We start from the raw sequence: 8,216 nt of genomic DNA on the forward strand, positions 1-8,216 counted from the left end.
TTTTCCGGCTTGAGATTAGCACTGCCTCCGTCTTGTGCGGTGCCAATTGTAGTCCGGCGGTGGACAGCCAAGCCTCCACTTTTTCTATCCACTGGTTGTTTCCACCTCCCCTTGTCTCCCCCTTGTATTGTCTTCGCCACGACCACCACTGCAACATCATCGGCGAATCCAATCACAGAAGTTCCCTCGGCCATTGGGATGCGAAGAACACCGTCATACATCGCATTCCAGAGCAGTGGCCCAAGCACTGAGCCTTGGGGCACTCCAGTGGTGACCTCGCGCTCTTTGCGTCCCTCGTTCGTGTCGAATAAAAGTGTTCTGTTGCTCAGGTAGCTGTCCACCATCCTTAGGAGGTATCGGGGTATATTCATCTTCCTCAGCGCCTCTAACGTCCGCGACCAGTTCGCTGTGTTAAAGGCGTTCTTGATATCAAGGGTTGCTACCAGGCAGTACTTTTTGGTGCCCCCTCCCCACCGGGTGCCTTGAATGGCGCGTGCTGCCAGGTCCTTTACCCGTCTGATGGCGTCCACCGTAGACCTGCCCTTTCGGAAGCCATATTGCTCCGCTGCCAGGCCGCCGACCCTACTTATGGCCGCCTGTAATCTCGTTGCAATTATTTTTTCTAGCACCTTGCCCACGTCTAACAGGCACATCGGTCTGTACGATGCTGCTTGCCCGGGTGGCTTGCCAGGCTTTGGCAGGAGGAGTAGCCTCTGCATCTTCCAAATTGCCGGAAAGGTGCCCTCCAGTAGACACTGATTGAAAATGACGGCCATCTTCTCCGGTATCAACGCCAGGATGATCTTCAGCGCCCTATTTGGCACCGCATCCGGGCCGGGGGCTTTACTGGGGGCTAGTTTGCTGGCCGCCTTACGCACCTCCTCCGCCGCGACCAACTCCGCTTCGTCGTTCTCGTTCAGGTTCGGCCGCGATCCCTCGATCTGCTCGTTTGGGAAGAGGACATCGATAATGCCCCTCAGTTCCTCGGGGTCAGAAGGCGCCTGGTTGCCTGCCCTTACCTTCTTGGTGACAATCCTGAAGGCCTGGCCCCACGGGTGGTGTATGGCTTTTTTTAGGGCTTTCCTCGCCGCTTTAAATTCCAATCGTCTCTGTTCCTGCGCGTCCGTACCGCGCTCGCGTTGCAGCGCTCTCCTGGCCTTTAGGCACTCCTTACGGAGTAAAGAGATTTCGTTGTTCCACCACGGCGTCGGTTTGTGGTGACGCGAGTAGGTCGTTCGAGGCTTCATACTTGCCCTGCAGACCTCGTCCAGTACCTCAGCAAGTGCTGCCGCCGTTTCGTTGGCCGAGGCAAGGGGGACAACAGTCGCGCTCTGCGCTCGGTTTATTACGGTTTGGACGTCGAGGGTGTCCTGGCGGTACGCCTTCCCACTGTACAATATGGCTTCATGTTCGCTAGCCGTGAAGGTGTTGGAAATTCTCCACTTGGAGCCGCGGCCCAAGCTTCCACTCGCAAAGGTCAGGTCGATTATAGATCCTGCGCCTGCTCTGTTGAAGGTCTCCTGGTTGCCCTCGTTGAGTAGCGCCAGGTCCACTGGCGTTTGTGGTGCTACACCCCCACTCTTAGGCCCTTGCGTTGAAGTCCCCTGCTATGAGCACTGGGTGCTTGCCGCTGGCATCGATCACTAATTCTTCCAAGACCTTGCAGAAGGCATCGTGGGACAGACTGGGTGCTAGGTAACAGCTATATACCCAGGTGCCTCTGCATTGTGCTCTTACGAATCCTTCGTCCCTCTTGACTCGACTTGGCGCTTCCATTGTCCCGTTGCAGAACCAGATTGCTGCCTTTCCAGAGGTATCCGTCGCCCACTCCTCTCCCAGTCCGACGCTGTACGGCTCGCTTAGGATAACCAAGTCTTCCCTCGCTTCGACCACCGAATGCCGCAGGAGGTCTTGCGCCGCTCTACAGTGATGCAGATTGAGCTGAATCACTTCCATCCTGCTCTATCTTGTACCGCCACCTTGGAGTGCGGACACCGCCGGCTACCGGTTTGGTGTTTGGTGTCCCGCTCACCCCTCTCTGCGCACACAAAGCATAAGCTATCATTGGGGCATCTGGCTATTTTATGCCCTTTCTCTCCGCAGCGGATGCAACACCCGCTCCTATCAGTGGTGCTTCTGCACTTACCAGCAATATGACCGACTTCCAGGCATCTGTAGCACCTCGGTTGGTTGTCCCTTTCGCGGATGCGACACACTGTCCAACCAATCCTTACTCTTCCTTTGCTCGCAACCTCCGCCGCTTTCTTGCTTGGGAGTCCAATGATGGCCGTTTGGGTGTCCCTTGAGCTCCGTCGCAGGCTCCTGATCAGGACTGAGTCTCCGGCCAAGCTGAACTGCTCGACCATTGCCTCGCGTATGTCCCCTTCCTTAACCAAGGGATCGAGGTCCCTTAGCTCCATGAACCAGAGTTTGCTGTCCTCGGACAACGCTCGCACCTCTGCAGCTCCCTGGAGCACCTTCTCGAGATTCTCCCTCATAACGTCTGTGCTGGCCGTGCGATTCTTGTTAAGCTCCAGCAGAAGTTTCCCGCTTCGCCGTTTCCCATCGCGGACCTGCAGCGGCGTTAGCTGGAGTGCTCAGTCCCGCGCCCTCGGCGCTTCCGTTGCTGGGGCGGTTGACTGTCCTTTGGAAGGGACCTAGCCTAGCGGATTTCCTCAGAGCCTGAGCTGGTGCTCGTTGCTCATCCTGCAGATGGGTCTTCGTGCCATGGCTCAGTCTGTACAGATACTTCTTTTCTCCGTATTGGCAAGGTCTGCGCCTGTTTGTCGGCCATCGAGACGTCTTGCTGGCCACATCTCGAGCAGATAGCCTCCGATATCGACCCCGGTTGGCTCTCGTCGATTTGGCAAATGAGAGCACCACTGAGTCCTTCCTGCAGCTAGTCTGACTAAATTTACCTGGATTCTGCAAGGGACAGCTTGGTTTGACCAGACGCTTGCTGTGATCAAGCTGGAGTTGATGTGCTTGAAGTCCTGGGGCGGTTTTCCTCAAGTACCGATGGTGTGGTGGTTTGACTGATTCCTTATCGGCCGGTCCTACTGGCGGTCCGTTTCACGGGAGCAACACTCGAAGTAGGTTAGGTAACGCGGGGTCTGCTGGTGCTCCGTTTCACGGGAGCAGCACTCGAACTAGACTGGTATGCCGCTATCCTATGCTGAAAAACTTATCCACAACACTACAAAATAGACTTCTGAATCTATTTAACAACATACTCAAATCACACATCCCTCAGCAATACAAGGCAAGCAGTGTAATACCCTAAAGCAAACTTGAAAAAAACCGACGTCAACTCATACCGACCCATCTTCCTCAACCCATGCATATCAAAGGTCCTAGACAAAATAATAGCTAAATGGCTACGGTGGCTAGCCACAAATGGCAAGCTTCTAGATAACCGTCAAATGGGATTTAGAAAGGAAAAATCGGTTTCTGATTATCTAGCTATGCTAGATTATCAGATAATTACGGCTCTTTCAAGGAAAAGCCGTACATCGATTATCTCGCTAGACTTCGCCAAAGTATTCGACAGGATAGGCATCCACAGCAACATTGGTGAGCTCAATGCTTGGAAAATTGGCCCAAAGATCTTAAGATATACGAAAAACTTCCTCACCAACAGAAAAATTACAGTTATTGTAAACAAATCGTACTTCAACCCCCATCCACTATACAACGTAATACCGCAAGGATCTCCATTGTCCGTGATACTCTTTGCAGTACCCCATAACCAACTCAACAAAATACTAGCTACCCACAAAAATACAGAATTTACTGCATACGCCGACGACTTTACTATAATGTACAAACTAGGTAATATACAAAACAGCCTTAACATATACCCACTGCAAAACGACATCAATCAATGGTGCAACTACTCTGGTGCATCACTCTCAACCAGCAAGTGCAAGCACCTGCATATCTGTAGAAAGAAAAACTGCAATTTCACTCTGCACTCCAACAACTCTCCCCTACAGAATGTCACGTCCCTTAAAATACTTGCCATAACAATAAAAAAAAATTACAAATGGAACAAACACATAGACAACCTTGCTCTGGAACTATCCAGAAGACTAGACGTAATCAAATGCCTGTCTAGCAAAAAATTCTACAGCAACACAAGCACAATCATATACGTGGTAAATTCCATTTTAATGTCTAAAAGTGACTTCGGCACACATCTATAAGGAAATGCACCAAAATCGACACTAAGCAAGCTTAAAACGATTTACCACTCAGCAATAAGAATCGCCTTAAACGCCTTCCGCACAACCCCAATCAATAACCTATTATTCGAAGCCAACATACTACCGATAGAACAGAGGACAACATACGCAACGCAAAAGAATATCAAAATTTTAATAAACTCCAAGAACTCTCCAATAGAAAAAATATACAACAAAATAGTAAACTCTAAAATAAACCCAAAATTCCCGTCTTCACTACACAACACAATAGAACATTTAAAAAATCTTAATATACACATATCACCGCTTACATGCAAAAAGGAAAAGACCCCTCACTGGCTGCACCACATCACAAATATAAACACTTCACTTCACACTCTACCCAAAGAAGAAACACCACCCTTAACCTACCAACTAAAATTTAACGAACTGAAAAACACACTACCACACAGACACTTTCTGTATACAGACGAATCGAAATCAGCTGACGGAGTGTCATTCAGCGTAACAACAGAAAATGAGATTATAGAACACCACATTCTACCACAATACTCCTCCATATACACAGTTGAAATATCAGCGATCCTTAAAGCATGCAATTACGCCAGCAAACAAGAAGGGAAATTTGTAATCTGCACAGATTCCCTCTCAGCTTTACAAGAAATCGACAACATTAAAAACCATAACTTCTACACCTCCTCCATAAGGAGTATATTAAATAAACACAATAAAAATAAAATTATGCTACTGTGGGTCCCAGGACACTGCGGGATCATAGGTAACGAATTCGCGGACGAAACTGCAAAAAGAGCCCATAATTTCCCTCTTATCACCTAAACCTAAAACACATTAAACGGAACACCCAATCCCTCAAATACGAAATACACAACCACTCCTCATCCCACTACAAAAACATCAACCACGACAGTGAACCAAGAAACATCTCTCGAGCAGACTCAATTAAATTCTCAAGAATCAGACTAGGACACACCAACCTAACCCACAGCCACTTACTTAATAAAACACAACCTCCAATCTGCCCAAACTGCAACACAATAATAACCCTACAAAATTTATTAATCGACTGTCCTGCCCTCCAGCAAGAGAGATCAAAACTAAAATTAAAACAAATGTTGGCACTTGTGCCAGCATCAAATATAATAATTATTTATATTTAAGTTTCTCAGTGTAACTAGCCGCAGCGGTCCGCTAATTGCCCGTTATCAGCTGTTCCATATTCTTTGTTTCTCCCAGATTCGCATGCGCTTTGTTGTTCTTTTGTAGCGCATGCACTTTGGTGGAGCTTCTGCGCAAGCTCTTAGGTTTATGCACTTGCAGTTGTTTTGGGGTTAAATTGACCCTATAAAAATATTGAAATTGAATTGTGGAGTCTTTATTAATTCGTTCGCTATCAAAACGCTGATAGCTCAAGAACCAACATTAACTGAAAAATCCTCATTTGATAATATACAACAAACAGTACAATTCCTAAAAAACATAAAAATGTACCACACAATATAAATAGAAACTTCCATATATGTACCTACATATGTAAATAGAATCTAATTAAAATACTTAGTCATTAACATTATAAAATAGATTTTAAGCAGAAGGCCATTGTAGTTATTGCTTAACACAAAAGCAAAACTTGCCCGCACTTTAGAATTGTTGGCAATTTCTTTATAATAATAATAATAAAGTAGGTAATCCGATTTAAAAGTAGATAACTCCTTTAAAAACCGTCCGATTTGGCTGAGTTTTGTTTTCTAGATACAAATTAGAACTTGAAATAGTTGGGCATTAAAACTTTTTTAAGAAACTTATATAAGCTGGCGCTACATCAAATTTCGTCTTTTTAATAAGAGAGGGCGTGGCAAAGTTTTAGGGCTTTAGTTTTATAACTTTTCATAACATTCATTTTGAGCGATGTACCAAATTTTATATGGATCGGCCGACTATATATTATATCTGCTGCATAACATAACTGAACGATGAAATGGCACAAGTTTAATATTTTTAATTAACGATGAAATGGCACAAGTTTAATATTTTTTAGAATAAAAGTTTGGGACTTTTTTAAAATATTTTCATGTAGAAAATTTATTTAATAACAAGAAAGGAAGCTAATTTTGGGCGGAGCCGAAGTTTATATACCCTTGCAGTTGAGTCGCAGTCCGCTAGGTGACGACACGCATCTTATATTATTAGATATATAGCGGATCCCATATAGTCGGCCGATCCTTATGAAATTTGGCATATGGAATTATTTTGGAATTATGGAATGGGTTCCAAAGAAGAACCCATTGAAACTCCCATCCTTCTAACTTGAAAAACAACGAAATTATGGCATTTCCGATCAATCAGTTATATGGCAGCTATAGGATATAGGCGACCGATCCCGGCCGTTCAGACTTATATACTACCTGCAAAGGAAACAAGGGTGTGTACAAAGTTAAAACTCGATAGGTTTAAAACTGAGAGACTAGTTTGCGTTGAAACGGACAGACGGACATGCTCATATCGACTCAGGAGGTGATCCTGATCAAGGATATATATACTTTATAGGGTCGGAGATGTCTACTTCACTGCGTTGCACACTTTTGACCAAAATTATAATACCCTCTGCAAGGGTATAATAATTTCTTCTAAAGATCGGCCCACTATATCCGATCCGAATTCCATATAAAAATACTATTTAACTGCAAGGGTATATCAACTACTGTTTCGCCCGATTTTGGATTTCCTTTCTTTTATTTTATGTATCAATTCTTATAAAAAACATTTCGCTGCTGTTCGTAATAAACGGTACCCAATGACGTCAAACCGCAAGTTTCGTTCTGCACATTTCCAATAACCCGTAACTATTTAACGATTTATTTAGAAAGCCACGAAATAATTATGTTTCCGAAATATATTTTCTTTCTCTAACTATTTATTTATTATACAGATCATCCAATTTTTAACAAATTTTCAATTAAAAACTAATAGCCGAAGATTTAAAAATTTTCTGTACTTATCCGATCTAAATGTCAATACCAATGACAGGTATTGTTTTAATTAGATAATTTGGTGCAAACTTTTCCAAAAGTCGTTTCGTTAGTGAAAAATTAAGGTGACAGTCAAAAAATTTTGAGTCACCAATTCGGGGTTGGTGGAGAATTTTAGTCACCAGATAGATATTTTCCTTTATTCGCATTCTACTCCTAAAGAAGCGTCGATTGGTACCTCACCGACCCAATCCTACATTTCGTGCAGTTATTCAAGAAATTTTTACAGCTCTCCAAATGAAGGCAATTAGTCCCTCTGTTGTCTGTTTGTACTATTTGTTTCTTGGCAATCCTGAAAAAATTGACAAGTTTGTTACTAAAATATGAGCCACTTTTGTTCTACAACTTTTAAAAATACCTTAAGCTTACGTGAAAAAATTAAACTTAAATTAAAACCTTAAGTTCCTTAAGGTTTTTTAAATGGAATATCTCACTTGGTATATGGTATATCTCACTTTCTTTGAGACCAAATATCTTAACACGACAACAAATAATACACTAAAAATAATTTTTTTGTTCTGACATTTTTTTTTGAGATAGAGCTATCCAATTTAAGACGTAGACTCCCATGATACCCAATCATATGCAGTGTGTGTCAATATTTTGCCACGCATTTATAAAAACAAAACAAAATATTGCCAAATCGGAAATATTATTTAATATTAGTTGTTAAATAAAAAATGTCATATTAAATTACATTTAATATAGCTTTAATTAATGTTCAAAATCCAGCCTTTAATAATCAATAAGCTCTGTAGATTTATATATACATATAAACACAATTTATTTTTTTAACTTGATGGTTTTGTTGATACACAAAATATGGGATCTGTGCGTAGGGTTGAGCGGGAGAACGAGGCAACGTTAGCTCATGACGGCAAATGCATGTGGCCAATAGAATGCACGAGAGCTTTCATGTGCGACTGCCGGTTCTTCTCCTGCACCACCAGAGCCTGGCCCAGCT

Source organism: Drosophila ananassae, chromosome 2L (genome assembly GCF_017639315.1).
Source record: "Drosophila ananassae strain 14024-0371.13 chromosome 2L, ASM1763931v2, whole genome shotgun sequence".
NCBI classification, from domain to species: domain Eukaryota; kingdom Metazoa; phylum Arthropoda; class Insecta; order Diptera; family Drosophilidae; genus Drosophila; species Drosophila ananassae.